General features: G+C 28.9%; 1 protein-coding gene across 1 annotated transcript in view; it reads left to right on the top strand.

Annotated features, from left to right (window-relative positions):
- The window catches only part of LOC129969246 (uncharacterized), a 135,942-nt gene that overhangs the window by 13,278 nt on the left and 101,828 nt on the right, over positions 1-20,836 (top strand). The gene's annotated exons all lie outside the window — the stretch shown is intronic.

Genomic DNA, 20,836 nt, shown 5'->3' with positions numbered 1-20,836 from the left:
GATGTTGAATACTCCAAAGCTGTTTGTATGGATATTGCTTAATGCTATCTACACGCTTAAGGCCATGCAGCTGTTCCGTGTTACAATGGATTCCATGCTAAGTTATGAAAGCTCATCATGAGATTAATTAACCCTATCTGAGGCATTTCAGACTACCAATGGCTCTCTAATTGATATAAAGGACCTATCTTTGGCAGATAAAGTTGTGGTTCTGATCGACATCCACTTTCACGTTGAGTCCAAACAAAATAAGAGATATTTCAAATGCTTTAAATCCAGTTTCACGTTTCACAGATGTTCGTCAACATTTCTGCAAAGGTAAATTTTCATCTATAGGGGTAAACTTTTATACCCATAAAGCTATGTTCGAAAAGAATTCTAACGGTCAGGGGGCAGTTAAAAGCAAACTATAAGTTACAAAAAAAAAAAAAAAAAAAAAAAGGAGAGATTGAAAAATAAAGAAGATTGCTTTCGCTTTTGTGTTAAAGATAATGAAGTATAATTCTATACCTACAATGTAAGGTATGAATGCATGACTTGCATGCTGGCATGTACAAAAATATAAAAAAATTTATATGTCACTTTAATAAGTAATAGAATAGAATAAGGTTAAGTTAGTTTTGCCACATTTTATTCTTTGGTGCGATTTAAACAGTAAATGATAAAACTTACGGTATAAATTACCACAATCATAAACTTTTTGTAAAAAATTTTATTGCTACTATTTTTATTAAAAATATAGTCATTTTCGAGGATATAATAAACAGAAATATTTTTTACTGAGATTTTGATGATTAAAAATTTTTTTTCATAAGATGATTCCTAATTAATTTCTTAAGGGGCACGATTTGAACAACCTTCCCTTAAATTAAAAAAAAAAATCCTCCACCAATGAATGTGATCTTCAAAGGAAGTATTTTATTCACAGCCGATGAAACCAGTTTTCTTCATCCATTCATAAAAATGTAAGACCAATCACTGCAAGTGTACATCAATCACTTTTTTCATTTCCGTATTGTTAAAAGTTAAAGACAGATGCCGCAACTCCGAGATTTCAATTTCTATTTAAGCAATCTTCTGGTAGGCATAGAATAAAATATTATAGATTCAGTTTTAAAAGAATAATCAAATAGAAAGGTAATTTATAGCAAGTAAATTGAGGAATAAATATTTTCAACCATATTAACGTTTACATTTATAAAGGATAAAGATTATTATATTATTTTTTATTAATTAATACAAAGAATGTAAGTAAATAAACAAAAAAATTAATTTATTATTTTGATTAATCATCGCCTTTTGCGATAATTTCTGGTGTTTCTTTTGATAAAATTAAAATTTAAACATTTGAAATTTATGGTTTATTTTAATAAATTTCATGTATACTTGAATATTTTTAAACTACTTAACTATAAAAAAATGATCAAACATTTAAAATGAATTTCCATCAGATGCTCTATTTTCATTGCATACTTTACTTAAAATCTTGTGAGCTAATTTTTTTGAAAAAAATGGTAAACCTAAATTTATAGACATTGCAAATTATTTCATGTCAAGAAAATAATAATCAAATGATAATTCAATTATAAAAGCACATTTGTTTAAAACTGGGAATCCTGATTAATATAGCCAAATCCGCAAGATTTACAAGTTATTTTTCTTAAGCTGTTTACCGTTGAAAATATTCAATTAGAAAAAAGAAAACTAGCAACTATTCTTGCATCTGAATTTCAAGAATTTCTGATGATTTCCCTGCGGTATGAGAAATGTTAGATGAGCTTAAAATTTCCGCTGCTTTCTTCTGTTTTCATCTATTCATGGCAACCTGATTTAAGCAAATTCTGCTTTACCATGATTCCAGGAAAGATGCAAGTGAGAAAGATGCAAATGTGAAACTTCATAGATACGAAAACGAATTCTAACAAAATCACATCTTAACTAATTTGTATTCAGAATCTTTGAATAAACAGGGAATTGGAATTCTCCGGTGACACTGTTCTCTGAATAATAAACACAGAATAATATTCGTAAAGTGTAGATTGATATTTGGTCTACCAAGAAAATAATATGGAATCTTAATCATTTTAAAGTTCCAAAAGGGCAGTAGAGTTTTGAAAATTTTTATATCAAAATAAGAATTACTTCAGCAATAAATTATTATTCATTTTATTTCTTAAGTTTTCTTAGAAACCATTTTAAAGTTCTCAGAAATTCTTGCAAATCTTAAAAATTCTTAATGGTATTATTCAAAAGGCTTTGATTAAATCTAAATGCAGATAAAGTATTGACTTCACAATATTTTGAAAAATGATCGATGATATTATAGTTAAGATAAAAAATTAATAAGTGAAATATATCATATTATGACACTAATATCATATTGAATATATTATAAATCTATTAAAAATAAATAAAGAGATAAAATCCGACAAATAAGGTTAAAATATAGGTTCAAATTAGATTTATTTAATTTTTTCTGAACGGATATACCGGCATTGCTTGAATTGAAATAATTTTCATGATTTTACACTAATGAAATTTTAAAATTTAATTGATTTCCACAAAAGATCATTAAAACTTCTCCTATATATCAATAATTGTGAGTAATTGAAGTACTTGTAACATAAGAAATACTTATGGAATGGTTTAAAATTAACCCATTGCAAATCATCTGTTGAAAAATGAGTTGGTGCAATAACATTAAATAGCCAAGAAATATTGCAAAGTATAAATATATTTAATATTATGTGAAGTAAAAATATGTTTAATATTAGCGTTAGATTGAATCCCATTACAAACTCTTTTTATCTTTTACAGTTTTATCTTTAATTAAAATGAAATTCTCAATAGTGCCGAGGAATTTTAAAATCTCAAAGCAACTCGAAAAATTTCTCCAAACGACATTTAAGCAAAACTATAAGAAGTTAATATTTTGAAAAACTTGTTAATAATTTTCAATGACCAACATTTAATTAAACGTTCTGAGTGGCTACTGAAAAATGTGCTTACATCATGGAATATGAATGCATTCATTTCGAACAAGTATATCTTTAGAAACTTTTCAGAGCAGAAAACTTTGAATCTTCATTGACCGTTAAAAGTCATTACTAAGTATTCACGTTTTGGATCAATTTTTATATTATAAGAAAACCTAAAAACAATTTTTGAGTTAATGGGAGAGTTTCCTGTGTCAATAAGGTGATGAAATCTTACTTAAATGTCCCTATTTTCCATATATTTGTTTATTTTGTCTTTAGTTCTCTAGACAAAGTATGGCTGCCACCATATTGTTTGTTGGCACGATTCCGTGCATATGCAATGAAAAAGGATTTTTTAATGAAAAATATTCAATTACTTATTGTTCAATTCATTGTCATCTTCGAAGCGTGAGATGTAATATACTACTTTACGTATATTTGAAATTGTGGTAGTTATTCAATGCTAAATCTGGGTCATAGTTGAAACATTCAAAATAACGTGTAGAACTGCAGAATCAAATAGAACTGTTGCAAAATGACTTGTTGAATCTAGCCGAGTGCAAGAATTCATTACCGCGATGTAAGACCACACTGCATACTAATCGTCTAGAAATTAATTTCCACTCAGAATTTAAAAAATAAAATAAGAAATTCAAGAACAACGCTACACATGTACAAAAATGCATATTTCTCTTTTGTATCTAACTAAAAAAATAGTATCACAAGTGATAAAAGAGAATTTAAAATATAATTTTGTAATAGCGCTTATTACAGACCATTATTTCGCAAAGCTTAAAAAGCGCAAGTGATCTAATGGGGAAATCTCCGCTTCGGAACTGGAGAGATCCAGATTCAAGACCCGATCCTCCTTTCAAACACACCTAGTACACTGCGAATCCATCGGGGCAAAATATCCTTCTGTGGAAATATGGAGAGGGAAAGCCAACACATGGTGTTGGCCTTATCATCTGATGCGGCTCAAAAATCCAAGAATAGCTTTTATTTTGCTTTAAAATTTTAATGTTAATGGAACTAAATTAAAAAGTACAAAACATGTAAGATAAGTACATTTTAAAAGAAAAGCCTTAATATTAAAAAAAAATTATCTTTTAAACCAAATTCGGTTTCAAATCTTGAATTAATTTTATTAACTTTTTACTTAAAACTGTGCAGTTCTCCGAGCATTTTCAAGTGCAAGGTAAGAGACGATAAATTATTTTGAGCCACATTTGATATTAATATAAATTACTTTCAGGAAATACAAAGAAAATAGATCTTGTAGGCATCCTTTATATTCATCAAAAATTTTAACCGTTGACGTTTTCAATAAATTTTATATTATAAATGGCAATAAAACTTCTCATTCTTCAATAAAAAAAATGATTGAGGGATTTTTCTCTAAAAATGTTTTTTTTAACCAAAAGAGAAATATTTATAAATTGCTTTTACTTCCCTCTTTTATTTATTTTCACTCCAATTGCGCCAAAGATGTATTTCTGCAATACAAGTGACTTAGAGGTTTTCTTAGTGTTGTCAGAATTGACCTGTGTGACATTTTATACATTATCCTTCACTCACACTATAATCTTCTTTACAGCGGTATATTTATTTTTTCTTGCTCTGTCATCTCAACATCTGTTTGTTGTTGTCAGGGTATCATTGCCACTATTTGATAGAAGTATTATAAGCTATGTTTACCATCAAGTGAAAAGTTTCTAGATATTGAGGATTTTATATCGTGCCTTTTTATTCTTTACGTTGTTATTCGTTTGAAAAACTGTGGTTTTAATTTGATTTCGGTTGATTCGTTTAAATTTCAGGCCGTTAAAGTCAGTTTTGACAATATTGGGTCAAAATCAATCTTCGAAGATGCCAAAAATGAAATAACTTTTAATAAAGCCAGATATTTAAAACAATATTCAAGATATGAAGATGTATGGGAGAAAAAATTAAAAGAAAAGAACGAAGTAACTAACAGGAAAGATTACAAAAAAAATTTACAAGAAAAGTATACATAAGAATGCCTTTGATTGCAATGATAGAATCCTTAAGGAGAATAAAAAGATTAGAATGAGAAATTTTGAAAAAGCAAATTATCCATGGGAAAAAAATACGCCTTAAAAATATTTGACATTGCGACGATCTATGCAATACGTTTTACAAGAATATAAGAAGCACCGAATGAGATGCAGATTTCCCGAACACAAATGCTGATGGACGAAGCGAGTGAGTCCAATTCGCAATCTTATTAACATCATGTTAAACATTCTACCAAACTGTTTTCTATAAGTCTATGTTTGAATTAATAATATGAATCTAGTTATGAATTTGATTACCTCAGACATTCTGCCTCAGTAAGTTAGATGTAAGTACTATCCATTTTTCGGGCAAAGGTTCAGAAGCCAGTCAAAACAGCAGATATAATTAAAAAATTAGTAACTATTTTAGCAACTGATCTCTCATATCCCAAAATGACCTAGATGCTTAGGAGCATAATACAGAAAATTATTGGATCGGTATATGATAAAAATTTTGCATCAAACATTCTATGCAAAGTTACAGCATGTACTTTGTAAACATTGCTACTCAATTTCTTAAGTTCACACTTAATTTTTTTATTACATCCAATTAATATTAGCTGTATAACAAATAAAATTTTCATTGGAGTCATTTAAAAATAAATAAGTAAGTAAATAAACAAATTGATAACAATTTTATTCCTAAGAAATTATAAATAAAAATTTAAAGTAAGAAAATAAAAGCTTAGTTGCGAAAAAATTGGAAATTAGATTGAGACGGTGACAATTATTTCCGTTGTCACTTGGAAGAATATACTCCCCATGACTTTATTGTATTTCCCCACAAAAATGCGCGTGCTTTTTCTTTTAACTTTTCGTCATGAAAAGAGTCCAACATGCTCAATAACAAATAATGGCGGTTTAATCTACACGAATACACAAGCAAAAACGCACATCTGAAGCGTACTCAAAACAACATTTATAGCAAACAGCACCACACAAGTAACAAGTTGGTATAACAAACTTAAAACAACCGTAATAGCACAGAGCATTAAGACAGAACTCGCAGGAGAGAGACTTTGCACGACTACTGAGGCCCCTCAATTCATCTGCTACTCTTCATTGACTCAATACAGACTTATCCTTCAGCTCTGTCTTTCTAATTTTCATAGTTTCCGAGACAGGGCACAGGAGTTTCTAGAAAAATCCCTATTATTCCAGGAATGGAGTAATGGAATAACTCCAGGAATCTTGTACATAACTCCTAATGAAGATTCTTGAAGAAACTGGAATCTTCAATTCTGCCGCCAAATTCGTCGCCATGTTCGAGGGGGGGGGGGTGCACTGACTAGGGATCGGATCAGGATCCGTTAAAACTTCTGTAAAACTAACCTTCCTTATTACGGAAATAATTGCGTAGGGGAGTATTACTACAAATTCAAAACACTATGGTGAGTTCTGAACTCCGTTCATTTATCGAGAGGATTCAAAATTTGGCCCATATCTACAATTTTGGTTTGGAAGCAACATAAAAAATATCATATGTGTATTTCCGAGTTATTAAGCTTACGCATAAACGAATAAAAAAAATCAATAGATAATCAGTTCTTTGATGGATTTATTGTAAAATGTGATAGGATTCTACAATTCTGGTACAAAACCATCTACTAAAATTCAGTCATCTACCTCTTTATACTTATTTCATATTTGTAGGCACAAGGTTGGAGAGACAGACTTTCCATTGACGGATTTATTCAAAATTAGATAGAGAACTACAACTTTTTTGCATAAAAGTCGTCTATCTATTACATGCCAATTTCCTTTATGTTTTCAATTTTTGTATTCGTAAGAAGACATTATTCCAAGACTAAAGAAAAATCTTAGAATTTCATGAAAATTTCGACATCAATTTTTTACAAATTCCTTTTTCGTGCAATTAAATAGACATTTGAGATATTTTTATAATGCTTAGCTTTGTACAAGAGCTTAAAAGTCTTAAAAAATAATAAATCAAAATTTTTTAAAATTTTAGATTTAATTTCAAAGAAATATCATTTAGTTAGCAACTTAATCTTTCAAAAAATGAGTGAGAAAAATGGCCGTAGTTTTGCAAAGTGTACGAAAATGGAAAATGATTGATCATTAACTGTATTTGTTTCAACATTTGCTTGCTTTAAAAGTTCCAGGAGAAAATTACTAAAGCACATTATTATGAATTTTAACTTTTCTTTGAATAATTTTAATTAACTAATTTGAACAGTAGAAAAATGTAGTTTGCTGATTGGAATTAGCGAACTGTAATTTTTCCAGCTTATTCATGAAAATTAGGTGAAGACCATTTTTGAGAAGGAAGATATTTGTAAAGTGTCATTATTCAGTCCAGCAGCATTTTTAAGAATTTATTTTGCAAATGAAATGGAAAATGTTAATATTTTGTATGGTTTGAAGGAATTTAAAACTATTACTGAGTGTAGTAATTATAACTGGATAGCTAATGTCGAGAAGACTTCATTTTAGTTTTAAGAGTATTTTCAAGTTAAATTTATAACGAACGCACTACTGGAATACACTAGTATTTGTTCAGCAAACAGGTTTATTCTGTACAACAAAATATTCTTTCAAATGAATAGCTTATTGAATGAGGAAACAGCCCACAGCTTTAAATAGTTTTAAAAGTAGAAGTACATTAAAAAAGTATTTAAAAAAACAGTTCTGTTATTCAGAAGTGAGGAATATAGGGCATTTGCGAAATCATTCCATCGGCTTTATCAAGTTTGTAGATACAATTTCGAACAATTAATGCAAAAATTACTATAAAGAAACACTTCTCAATTATCCGATACATATGAATGATGTCTGAATTTCATGTTCATTTCTTGTCTGGATGTCTCAACAAATTATCTACGCCCAAGCATTTCTATACCAAAATAAATTTTATTTAAGGAAAATGGAATGGTCTGCACCAAGAAATCGATCTTTTTTTTTATTTTCTACTTATAAAATAGGGAATATTCCACCGATTGTTTAAATTTATTAAAATATCTGCTCCAGAAGTGGAAAGCTTATAAATTAATTTTTAAAAATGCTCTTAATAGTAAAAATTGCTAGTAGCAGACAGAAAGTAAGTGCTACAAAAGTAGAGATTTGCAGATCGAATGAAAATATTAATGCTGATAACGATTTTTGTTTCTTAATTCATTAACCTTAATGTTAATTAAATCAGTAATATTTATATTTCCTAATACAGACACCATTTTACGGATTACGTTGTCACTATTCTCACAAATTATTTTGAAGTGCAGAATCAAAAAAACTTCAATATATTACAAAAAAGATGACTAGTAATCTTTTTTTTTTATTTAAAAATGCATCATTGGAATTTTTCGTTTTATTTGCAACTAATAATCTTTATTGAGTTTTGTTGACCTTTCAATTCGTCAAAGTTATTCAATAAAATTTGTTGTTATAACACAGATTTAACATTCTAAATTCACATTATTTTAAATCTTTTACAAATCCATCGGCGATTACAGTTTTTTCAACCATAATTGTCCAACTTTAAATACCCATTCATGGATCATGGTATGAAGGTACGTTCTACAACATTTAAAAAAGAGTTGTGATATATGTCTATCAATGCCTAGGGAAGGATTCGAGTCTATACATTATTCGGAAATGTTTAGAAATTTAATTTATTAAGGTAGGATTCTTTCCTTTTAAGGAATATTTAAAAAATGTAAGATTCAAGTTCCATTTCCTAGTTATTGCACATCTAGGCAAATCCATTTTTCTTTGGGTTATTTTTTCTTAGTTTAATTGCAATTGCAAACAATAATAGCATGATCAATAAGTGTACGTGTCCTATAGGCACTGCAGAAATATTAAATTTTTAAACGCATTATTACATCAGAGGTGTAATGAAAATTGATCTAGGGAAGATTTTCGGAGAACCTCGTTTCGTGATGAGAAAAGGTTATTCAACTAAATAGAAAAAAATACATTACAGATCTAGGTCAAAGATCATACTCACTCGGAGGCAAGGGCTGCCTGTTAATGATACATGATTGTGCGCATGGATGAGTTAGTAGGGCGTCCCTGAAGCACTTTCCAAATAATAATTTGGCAAAATAGGAATGACGTCGATTGGATGAGATTGAATTATCTGATATTCGACCATCATCCACCTAAAAAAATTAAGAATTTATAAAAATGCTATTTTTTTAGAAAAATAATCAATATCATTATTAAATCATTTGTAATAACAAAGAAAGAAAAATTTTCATATATATAATATGCAACAGATCAAATTAGTATTAAATTTTCGGTGCTATAAGAAATAAAATTAATCATGGTTGTAGAATAGTACGGAGAATCAAGTGTAAATCAATTTTTGGACAAGTGTAAAAAACGAGCATCTAAAATCTAAAACTAGCAAACTCATTGCCAGTTTTTCTTGATTTTCTTCTATCTTGAAATTTAGGCAATAAAAAGATGCATTGCTTGAGATTACTGCCGACTGTTAAAACTTCATCTTATTCGTTGCAGTGTCGTATTTTGTCAGTTTTTTCCGTTAAAGTGATATTTTTCTAATTTTTGTTAAAAGAAATCGAAAAATAAAATTGTAATTGTTTTCTTTGTGCTTTAACACATGAAAAATAGTTTCCATGCAGTGTATATAAATTTTTGCTTCATAATAGTTTCCATGCAGTGTATATAAGTAAAGTTTATATCTCTCTTTCTAATAAAAGGAAAACTATGAGTTTGCAAAAATAAAATATGTTCTGGGCCTGAATTACTATTCTGGGAAAATTCTCAAGATTTATTAAAGTCCAAATCCAACTGTATGTGAAAAGCAAATGAGATATTATTATTCCATATAGCTCTATAGATAGTCATGCTAGCTACATTTAAACGATTGAGTGATTAGGTGCTGCATGATATCAAGAAGAAATCCTATTCATCAAATGTTTCGGATTATTCACAAAAACTCTTTGATCTTGTTTTATAAATAAGGAAATGTTTGAATTTGTTTCATTTAAATCCTACAATAATTCCATAAATATGGATTTAACGCATATATTCAGTTAATAGCGACATTTGATATTTTTCAGTTTTCTTAAAATCGAATTATTTGGAGAATGCTTTCTAAAGAATGATATTAATTTTCGATCAATGCCTTACAAATGCTCTGGAGTGGCCAATCATAACAATATGAAAATTCGTTTTTGTCATCGATATACTTCCTTTCGAGTTTTATAAAAATATGACCTCTCTCTTTTAGAAAAAAAAACATGTTTTTAAAAAATATATCTCTATTTAATTCCAATTAAAATCAACTATTTGAAATAATAAAATGAAAAGTTTTACTTTATTTCAAAGATTTTACTTAAAATTATTCCTATTTGATAATGATTTATTAAAAGATACTAAGTTATAATATTGAACTGTTAGTTGATTTTTCTTTTGCAGATTATCTTTTTTCAATATTTGATTGGCAATTATAATTTTAATTATTCGAAATAATGTGCTTAAAAAACTTTCACTCGAAATAACTATCAGTTAGTATTATGAATTCAGACAAAGATTTTTCACTTGGAATTTAATAAGAAACTGGGATTTTAAATATAATCTAATGGTATCTTTTTTTAACATAATTTAATATGATCTTCACCTTTATAAACTGTTGAAACAAAACCATTTCATGAAATAAATAATAGTGTCATTCAGACTTTGTAAACTGTTTACATGTAATTTCAGAATTTAGAGGCTATTTTGAAGTACAAATATTGCTTCCTAAAACGATATTCGACATATCCCCCAGATTTACCTTTTCATTTTTCTGCGGTTATGGTTTCCTCGTAGAATCCATCCATGGATCCGCATGCCTACTTTAAAAGGTAGAAAACTAACTCTAAGCGAATATCGCGAAGGAAATGGCTTTTTCCTCATCTTTTTTCCTCTCCCATCCCAAACAGCAACCATGACGAAGAAGGCTTCCTTAATAATCCCATGCATTCCCAGTAATCCCTAGGAGTCCACGACCGTCCCACTTCTCATAGCGTGAGGGTATTAGCATTCTTTTCTTCGCCGGGAAGACAATTTCAAAAAGAAATACCCTCTTTGTATTGTGCGCCCGCATTTATGAAATCGAGCAATTTTAAGTTCATGATATGTCACGTGATGAAAGACAGGCTCTGCAATAGAATCCGGACTGAAGGCCATGGGTGATACAATTTTACGCTCTTTCGGAGAAGGAATATGCATCTTGCTAAGACAGGGCGAGCGTCTAAGACGATCCTCCAATTTCAGTTAAGATATTGGAGTAACTGAATTATATGTATACGATAGAAAAGATATGGGTCGAAGTATTGTTATTTTATAAGGTCAATTTTGGGATATCTGTCGCTAAGACATTTCTTTTTCTGTTTGATGTATTGAAATATTGGTTTACATAAGCCGCTAGAAAGTAGTCGTTAAATCCCATTTTTTTTTCTTTTTCTTTTTGCCATTCCTGAATGTCACAGTTTTTGGATTATCTAATAATCTTTGGTGGGCCGCTGGTTCGATGGGTATATTGGATGTGTTTAATTTAAAACAAATCTCTTATGCCTAACTTGAAGCTCATAATTTTCTCTCGACAAAGGAGCAAAAGGAATTCGAATATCATGGCATCAATGAAAATTTGATATTGAAATGAAAATTTCAGCATCTATACAAATGACATTGAACATTGAAAATTTCAATATCTGTCCAATTCCTTGAAAACGCACGCACTCGCTCGCACAACCTCTTTTTACGAAGGGGAAGGGGGGGGCTCTCTCACACACCTCACAGATAAAACACAGGGTAAAGAACAACCAGGCCCAAAACAGGACTATTACCTGGGACGTCCAAATCGCAGGGAAGACGCGCTACCCTTAGGCCAGAACGCCGGCATTAAATACATGTGACGAAATAAACAACAACAACAATTCGAATTTTATTGCTGCACTTAAGTATATTTGTCGCAAATATTCAAAAATATATTTGCAAAAATATAACTGCATGGAATTAAAATGAATTCACTAAGAAAAAAAATGATGTAAAATTAAATTTGTAATATAATGTTTTCGGAAGTTAAAACAGAAAAATGTAAACATTTCACTTAGTTTTTAAATAGTTAAAATTCTAATTAATGTTAGAAACATTTTCTTTTTTAAATATAAATACCCCAAATATCAGTCACCTTCCGTCATTCTTCTTGTGCCAATTATACACTAGAATACATAAAATTTTTTATCTCCTTAATATAGAATCTAAGTGCCCCTTTTTACCTCTGTATGTTTGCACACTTGAGAATCTCTTTAATTATTGTATCATATATCTGTATGTATACCTAAATCTGATTCTCATGCCAGCGAACTTCACAAAACAAACAAACTTCGTTAATTAATACTTACAAAGACAGTAAGAATTTTTTGTTTCTTTGCAATTAGCCTTATTGTAGAGTTACGACAAAAATATAATTTATCTAGTAAATTTTGAGAATTAACTTCGTAATTATCATTTTTATTTTAGCAAAAACTTTATTTACTTCGTTAAAAACCTCTATGAGTCAATCTAATGACCTTATTTGAGGTTTTCTTTGCCAGACTTGTTTACTATGAAGAGTAGATCATTAATTTCAATTCAGCTAGATTAGTAAACATTTAGCAATTTGAAATAAATATTTTTAGAGAGAATATACATTTATGATTTTTAAATTGCTAAGCTACTTGAAGATATCACACATTATTTCTTTTACAAAATCCTATTTTTGAACTCAAACAAAGTTTTTCGATGTTTTTCAAACTTTCAAGTATGAGTAAAAATGATTTGAAACGTGAGTAAAATTAACTTGTTAAAACTTTATAGAACGTAAAATATAAAATTGCTATAATGCTTACTTAATTAATTTTACTTAATTATTTTAACGAATTATTTAAATTTTTAACTATTGCTGGAAGAAATATTTGAAAAAATTATTCAACAAGGCCCGTGCCTAACAGCAACTTGTAAGGAGCTGCTTTATATCAGAGAGATCATTATTGTTCTCTTCGTTTTTTACTTAGTTCATATACGAAGTACTCAAAGAGAAAGTATTGTAATCTTCAAGAGATTTTGACGAATCTACGAGTTTCAGAATTCTCATGAGTCCAAAAAGCCCATTTTTGGACTTATATTTGTCTGTGAACATGATCATTGAAAAACGCTTAGAGCTAAAATGATGAAGTCCGGTATATGGTCTTCATACCTAATTTGTACCGGTTGTCCAAATATATGTTAACCCAATAACTACAAAACGAAGAGAGCTGGATGGATAATATTTGGTTTCCAAATTTAATACCTAAAATGTAGATACTCATCAAATTTAGAACAAAATCTATCAAACTATTATCCGTCTGTCGATCTGTATTTTCATAAGCATGAAAACGTGATATCACAAAAATGCAATGATTTAAATATATGAAATTTCTATGTGATTTTGCAATTACAATTGTAGTTCTGGGTCAAATTTTGGTTTCAATTGGCCGGATAAAGGCGTTCGAAATGTCTGTTCTATGTTCTAGTAATTTTCTGTTAATCGCATCCTAACTATCAATCGGCCGCGGTGGCCTGGTGGTAAGGTCTCGGCTTTGGAACCGGAGGGTTTCAGGTTCGTGACCCGATTCCACCGAAGATCCGTCGTGTAAGGGGGTTTGTTGCACGTTAAATTCGTCATGACCAAACGTCCTCCCGCTGGTGTGGTGTGGTGTGGAGAGGGGGTGCCAGCTCAGGTGTCGTCCTCGCCATCTGACCGCGGTTCAAAATTACGAGGTCTGTCCCAAAATAGCCCTAGTGTTGCTTCAAACGGGACGTTAATATAACTAAACCAAACCTAACTATTAATCGCCAAAGATCTCACTCTAATAGGCTCTTTAGTAATTATTGTTTGCCAATGGCAGGTGTTAATAATATACAAGTACAATTAGAGAGTATACATGAGAAGTTTTGAGGCGGCTACCCTTGCTGGTTTTCTGCAAAAAAGTGTATTTCCGGAACTTTAAAACTTACATCCATTCTAACTTTCGAATCGTTACTGAATGGTAGGAAAGAATATGGAACAGGAAATAACAACCAGTGAATATGTCATCTCCTGATTTTTTCCCGTATATTTCATGCAGCTTGTTCCTTTGTATTTAACATTGTGGCATGGGAGAGAATCGAATGTACATTTAGAACTTTTTGTTATTGAATAATTGAATACAAATTTCATTTCTCCTTTGATTTTGTTGTCTAAATTTCATTCAATACTTTATATATGTATATTTTATTAAATTTTGAGTTTTTACACTCGAATATGAACATCCAGACAATGCGAGAGGTAGTCAGTTTCAAATCACAATTTTATATCGATATAGAATTTTGACGATAAAAATCATGTTTCACATTTCCATCTTTTTGCTTAGCCCGTTTATGCTGAAAAGACATATTTCAAAAATTCTGATCTAAAAAAAACTCACAAGAAAGAAATTCTCCTCTGTAATCCTTACTTTCGCATTTTAGAAGGTTTAACACTTGAAGATTCGTAAAAAATATCGAGATCGAATTTTTTTGACGATTCTGTATTTTCTCTTTGTGTCCAAGGAAATATAAAACATTAATACGGATATGGAATGCTTTGAATTTTATTAAAATATAATCACTAATTTTTGGAAAGACAACAATCATTTATAGAGTTAAATACATTTCTCAGGAAATATACTCTATAAATGTGTAGTAAATTATTAAACTTTTTTCTGAAATTCTTAACCAAATATATCAAAAATCATTGTTTTATTTATTTTTTAATCCTCGAATTTCGCTGGAAGAAACTGTTGATGATAAAATTTATTTGTAAATTTGTAAATAAATGAGTAACTAGTTTCAAAAACATTTACTTCAAACTATTGTTTTAGTTCATTTTGGCTGAGAACAAACTAGATTAGTGTTGGAGATAGAAGATGTAATGTCCTGAAGACATCAATCTTGTATTTTGGCCATTTATCTGTCCCTCTGTATGAGAAAATAATATTTCATGAGAAAGCGAATCTCCAGAGTAATCCTTACTTAGGAGCATCTGCAGCCAGGAAAAAAGCATGATCAATGTACGAATAGATAAGCGGAAGTTTTTAAGAGCTAAAATGAAAACAAATAACAATGTTTTGTACATTAAGAAATATTTTACAGCGATGGGGATATTGGTAAGTGTAATTGCGATTTTTTCTGTTAGAAAATGTATAAATAAAATAACATAATCGTTCTTACATCAAAGGAAAAAAAATTAAAGTAATAATTTCATTTAATATAGAAAAATCAATGATCATTTAATAAAAATACTTTTCATCTTCATCATTTAAAATGCTCAAATTATGATAATTTTTACCATGAAGTATTACATTATTTATTTTAATTCTGGAACATTTATAATAGTAGGATGTAAACAAACAATTAAACGAAATTTAACTGGAAATGTTTTTCATAAAAGAATTTTGATTTTGAAAACAAAAACGGCAAAGATATAATAAACAATGCTCGTTAACATTTTCATTATTTCATGTCATATATTTAAATGTAACATCATTATATAGTTTCAGTAATGTTTTAAAAAATGTCCTTACCAGTTGAAATGTAGTAACTTCTAATAGAATAGCAAATTGCTAAATAATTATCATTTCTAAAAGCAAACGATAAATTCGAGAAAAAAATGGAAATTTAGGATAATATTGATAAATTTAAAAAATTACTTCTACAAGTTCTTGCGAACTTATCTTTGTGCTTGTAGTAAATTTAGATATTATGATCTAAATAAGTATAAGGACTAGTATCGTGTAGTATAGTTGTATAAGGACTGATCTTCAGGTTCTGAAGTTTTAATCGATAGTATCATGATTGGATTGTTCTGAATAGGGAAATGATGAATTATGTAGTCATTTTTTACAAATATTTGGACGTCTTTTGAAAGAGTGTATCGAAATTTATTTATAGTCATTTATTTCTACACAAGTTTAATATAACAATATATCTTCAAGAGACCAGATCTTTGATTCTGCCTCTAACCGATGATAAATTCAAGTGTTGTTCCAAAGAAATGTTACAAAATTTGCAATTGTCAAATTTAAATAAAGGATCCAATATATAAATGCTGTTATTATGGCCATCTAGTGGATTCAACATTAATTTAGACTTCTTCAAAAAAGAGATCTGCATAACTGAAAAGAAAGCCAAGAAGATTTTACACTTACTCCCATGAATTATAATAAATCCAATACTTTTCCCGTAAGTGAGAAAATCTACGTTTACATATCTTCCTGTTTTGATCACGTAAATTTATTCTTTTTTGACACGCGTCTATTGAATTGATGATGTGAAATGTAATAAGATTTTTTGAGATTTTCAATAATGCTTAACGAATTTTCTCATGATTTTTATGGTGGTTTACGTGAATTATGAGATTTCGTAAACATTATAGAGAAATAAGGCTTGTAGCTGCAGTACCTACACGCTGTTGTTCCATCAAAATTGAAGCATTGTTTAAATTTTATTTTCACCTATCTTGCTATGTTTTATGGCTATAATTTCAAATTTTGTGACTGTTTGGTTTTTAATATCATTTAAGAAAGTTTTTGATTTTCTTTGAATTCTTTTCGTTTACCTTCGAAATATTTTAAATAAAATTAAATAAACCTTTTTTTTTAATTTCAGATAAAGCACAGTAAAATTGAATTTATTAAGAAAATATATCAATCTACTCTTGTTGGTTTTATAATTTTTAAGAAAATATTTTTGTGAAATTGTAAACTTGAAGCTGTAAATCTAAAGTAAAGGCAAAAATTGTTTGAAAATAAAGTGAAATTAATAGCACTAATAATCGAATTTTCATTTTCTTTATATATAATCTCAGTCATGACAGTTTTCGTTTGAAATAAATGAGATCTCAATTGTCTCAGGTGTGTTACATTTTTGTCTTTACAAAATAGTGAATATAATATATACATAAAACTTGCATTAAATTGCTTAATATCTACATCAGCTACTAGGATTCTTGGACATCTTCCCATTTTTACAAAAAGTAAAATAAATTGCTATTCGCATAAATAAATAACTATATTGGAGTTACTCCCACCCCCCCTCCCTATCAAACTGGTGAAGATTTAATGACCATCATCTCGGCAGCACGAAAGTGAAATTAAGGTTGAGTCTTAAAGACCATCACTACCCACGGAACATACACTCCAATAAGAGATACATTCCGTCATGAAAGGTAACTCGACCTCACAGTTCTTACAATACCCTCCAAATGAGGTATGTCAGTGGAATTTTCATTAGGAACTAACTTCAAAAAAGTTTCACCTGGCTCGCCTGAAAGCATTCGGAGTTTGGTGACAGACCTGGGTACCGGGACAGCTATGAGGAACTTCAGTTGAGTACTAATAGCTTTCAAAGTTCGCTTAAACTTCTAACGATATTCAGTCATCGGCAAGGAAGTAACTCCACCATGGATCAATACTATGTCCATCAAAGTGTTGAGACTCAATCAATCTGTTTCCCATATCTGGGATTCCCCTTCCAGCAAATTTTATAAATGACTAAACAAAATTTCATTTAGTACATATGATCTCATTGTATGAGATTACCTAGCTTATCAGATTTCTGGTTCTTTTATCTTCGTGCATCACAGCATCAGTTAATTGCTTTGGAAGTCAAACAGTAATGATTTCGAATAAGACAAAACTTTATTTTCAGTTTTCTAGGACAGTTTTCAACTTATTTGCTTACTTAACGAGATTCAAAATTTGGGTTAAAGAACATACACAATAAGAAAAATTAAATTTTATTTATAAATAAATTGAATTTGTTTCAATTTACGAAAAAGAAACGAAGGTATCATTAAATAGATTATAATGATAATTTGGGATATTTTTCCGCTTTAAATTTGAGTAATTTTTATGAGCAAAAATTCTTTTAATATCTGAAGCCTTTCAAGTTCATTAAACAACTACTTTAATTAACCTTGCTGCAGGAATTTCAGAACGTTCGGTTATTTCGAACTTAAAAGTTTACCTTCATTAACGCAAGAATAATGAATCAAAAGCACTTTCTCATGTTGATACAAAAATAGATTATGACAAAGAATGAAAAAAAAAAGAAAAACCATTTCGTGTACAAAACCTGTAATTATCCTAAATAATCTATTAAAATACAAAAAAAGGTAACGGAGTTTAAAAATGAAGATGATCTGGGGGCAATCTTTTTCTTCTTTAATTCTTCCTTTCGAAGTACGTACTCGATTGTCTACGTTTTTAATGATCATCGAACGTAAGAGCAGTTTTTAATAAGATCCCGCGAGGTCTTTTACATAAAAACTGCCTCATAGTTGAAGGAACTTTTGCGTTTACCGAAAATTAATCTCTTTCAAGAAAAGGAGTAATGTAAGTGCGTAGTTGTTGCTTAAATACACGAAGTTTTCCTAAATAAGAGCCGAAACTCCCTTAATGATTCACGAGTTTATTTTATTTCTTAGCCAAGGTAAAATTTTTGTTCTGCTTTCTTTATTACAGATTCTGATCCTTAGATATTACAGATTTCAAATTCTGAGTATAAACTAAATCCATTTATTTAAAAAATCGAAAGATTTAGTAAATATTCCCTTCTTATTCATGAATTTGAATACTGCTTTAAGAAATGCGTATTTGTTTCTATAAACTAATGAATAAATGAGTTTGACATAGCCGCATAGGTTTTATAACAAGTTTTATGAATATTTAAATTATGAATTCAGAAAGAAACACATCGCTAAACTCATTTATTATTCGAACTAAACATTTACATATTATGTCTCTTTGCTAAACAAATATCACAAAAAATATATATTTGTCTCAGAATAGTAGTCATCATTTTTGAATAATTAATAACCTGCTGTATCTTAGTTGTTGACATTGTTTAAATTCACATTTAGAAACTGTACATTTTTTTGTAAAAGGTTAAACATATTGATGAATAATCTTTAAAACAAAAGGATAAAAGCGAATGAACTTGAAAATTTTACATCTACTACATGATATTAAGTTTTGTATAATCTAAATGATAATCAAACTTAAAAAAAGCCTTCCTATTGACCAACATTTAATAGATTTATGTCTTTCATTTAGAAATGAGGAGACAATTTTTATTCATCGAATAGAATCTCAATTATCCTTATAACAAATCAGCAAAAACAATTTATAAAGATTATTATTTATAATAATTTTTATTCACAAATGGAATATATTACGGGAAAAATTAAAAGAATTCTATGCAGTTCCTACGTTGAGAAACAAAATCTATTATAAGACACAATTAACTATTAGTACCTATTACATCAAGCTATGGTGATTTATATACATAATACATAAATTCTGGATTTTTACTTTGTAAAAAATTTTTCAATTATTTTTAAAGGTAAAAAATATTTATATAGAAAATACTTAAAGCAGAAACATATGTCTGAATAAAACGGATATTTTTAAAAGTGAAATCTTGTTCATCAGTCAAATTACAGAATTCTGTAACCCGTTTTTCTGCATAAAATCTTATAAACTGTTTCTTTAAAATTCGAAAGCAGCAAGAGCTATCATCATTAAATTTTCTTAACAAAAATTAGTATTAAATGGGGAAATATTTGATACTATGTTGTACTATGTAGAGAAATAATCATCATACGTATTTTTCACAACTACATTTTAATAGGTATTTTCTTCTGGAAAATTTACCAAAAGAAGTTATTTTTTACTATGTTGTACTATGTAGAGAAATAATCATCATACGTATTTTTTTATTTACTACATTTTAATAGGTATTTTCTTCTGGAAAATTTACCAAAAGAAGTTATTTCTTTTTTACTTAATTATATATTAATCTTCGAGCATCAACTGACATAACCATGCAATCGTCTATATTTTTCGTCTCATCCAATCTAATCATATCCTAAAAGCAAGTTTCTAAACATTTAGGGAAAAAAAACTTTTTCTTTCAGTTAAAAAAGTGCTTTATGTGAAGGAAAGAATTATCTTTTGTTTGGTTCAATGAAATTAAACCTGAAGTAATTATGAAGTTTAAATTATTGTACAATCCCTCAGTCTTATTACGTATATTTATTACAGAATAGTACCCTACTTTTGTAGTTAAAATTGGCCAATTTATGAAGCTTTGAATATTACCATTTTAGACAATATACAATCAAGACTTTTTTATGAATATTAGTCAATTACAAAGCAGACTTGTTCAAGTATCCTTGGGTCGACTTAAAATAATGAAATTCGAAGTTTCATAGCCTCTAAATGGAATTAGAAAACACATAACTAAGAAATAGTGGAATAGTACTTTTGTTTAAAATGTTAATACATCAAATTTATCTTAATAAATATAACAATATGATTGGAAGACTATACAAAAATTTAGAATTCATCATTTTCCACAGAATTATATCTATTAATTCAAACAACACAAAACATAGTTTTTCATTAATAGTATTTTATCAACTAGAAGTATTTATCTATCTTTCACGGCATAAAAATCAATTATTGGGCTACAATTAGAACAAGCATTAGAGCATTGCATGAAGTATTTGTCCTCTAATATTTTAGTAGAACTCAGACTTCAGACACATTTTTAAGGTATGATAAGCAATCTTTCAAAAAAACTATTTGAAGTTGTTATGTAATATTTTAATTATAATTTCCAAAAATTAATTAAACGTATATAGTACATTAATTTAATAAAAAATTGGAGAATGTGATGTAGATGTTAGATAGAATGATAGTT

Source organism: Argiope bruennichi, chromosome 1 (genome assembly GCF_947563725.1).
Source record: "Argiope bruennichi chromosome 1, qqArgBrue1.1, whole genome shotgun sequence".
Lineage (NCBI taxonomy): Eukaryota > Metazoa > Arthropoda > Arachnida > Araneae > Araneidae > Argiope > Argiope bruennichi.
The sequence above is the reverse complement of the archived record's forward strand: the minus strand, read 5'-3'. Positions and strand labels throughout refer to the sequence as shown.